Consider the following 1,271-nt stretch of genomic DNA (forward strand, 5'->3'; position numbering starts at 1 on the left):
ATCCTTATCGGATTCATTTCAAAGCCTCATTCAATGCTATCTGAAGGGAATTAAAATGGATCTAATGGAGTTAAAGACCCAAAGAGCACACTCTTAAATTTTTTAAAATTACGTTTGAACAATAGGTACTTTTTTGCATGTTTTAGCAGATTAACACACTGTATTTATCGGGATTAATCTTTCTCACCAACATTTTGAAAATTTTGGAAGCTAAACCATTCTTGAAAATAGATCTAAAAGTGAAGTCAAATCGCATTGTCATAATTAATCAACCAATCTATCTATTCACAATCTTTAACAAAAGTCATACTTTTGCAGTAATTGGGGAAACATCTTATTTTCCCAAAACATAATGTATTCGCTACTCCATTTTGGAAATAAAGTTTCACCAAAAATCATGCATTTTTAATATAAGTGTTTATGTGGTTAGTTATGTAAGATACCAGTTTCCATGTCTATAAACTGGAAATAAGTATAACTGATTTAACTACTTTCTAAAGATATTTTTTGAGAAAATACCTGGGTCAGAATCTGGCACTAACTTAATAGTCTAACATTTACTTTGTTGTTAATATTATAATTATTATGTTCAATTTGATGTTTTATGATATAATCAATCTATTTTTCTAGTTTTATTCCAGTATAATTGGCATACAGCACTATATATGTTTAAGCTATACAGGTTAATGATCTGACTTACATATAGCATGCAATTGTTTACAAGTTAAAATCTAGCATCTTATATCAACACAAAAATATATTTTCCTTGAGATGAGAGCCCTTAGGATCTACTCTCTTGACAGTTTTCATATATATCCAAAATATGGAACACTTCACAAATTTGCATGCCGTCCTTTTGTGGGGGCCCTGCTGATTTTCTCTGTATCTTTCGATTTTAGTATATGTGTTGCTGAAACAAGCACAATTGATTTTTTTAAATGCTTATTTTGGTAGACAAATGCCTATTTTGTAAAACAAAGCAATTCTTTTCAAGACATTTTTTATTTCTTAATGTGCATTAAGTAGTGAGGAAATGAAATTCTGTGGTATATTTTAGCAATCAACAAAAGATGAGAGTCTTTCTGAAATATTTATTTTAGGCCTCAGATTTTAAACATTGGATATTTGCTTTCCTGGGTCATCTTCAAGATCAAATAATAAACTATTTGATTTGACATATTTCCTCTCTGGTGTTTCATGCATCTGTTATAACATAAACAAGGGTAGCACTTGATGAGGATCTGGAGGAAGAAGTTTATAAATAAACCAAA

General features: G+C 29.7%; 1 non-coding gene across 1 annotated transcript; it reads right to left on the minus strand.

The window, feature by feature from the left end:
* Positions 1-817: 817 nt before the first annotated feature.
* LOC118997778 (U6 spliceosomal RNA) lies at positions 818-923 on the minus strand. The gene has a single exon (XR_005068722.1). It is a non-coding gene; the product is annotated as a U6 spliceosomal RNA (small nuclear RNA).
* Between the last annotated feature and the right edge of the window lie 348 nt (positions 924-1,271).

The sequence above is a fragment of the Sturnira hondurensis genome, unplaced genomic scaffold (genome assembly GCF_014824575.4).
Source record: "Sturnira hondurensis isolate 20B ecotype Veracruz unplaced genomic scaffold, ASM1482457v3 Scaffold0013499, whole genome shotgun sequence".
Taxonomy (NCBI): domain Eukaryota; kingdom Metazoa; phylum Chordata; class Mammalia; order Chiroptera; family Phyllostomidae; genus Sturnira; species Sturnira hondurensis.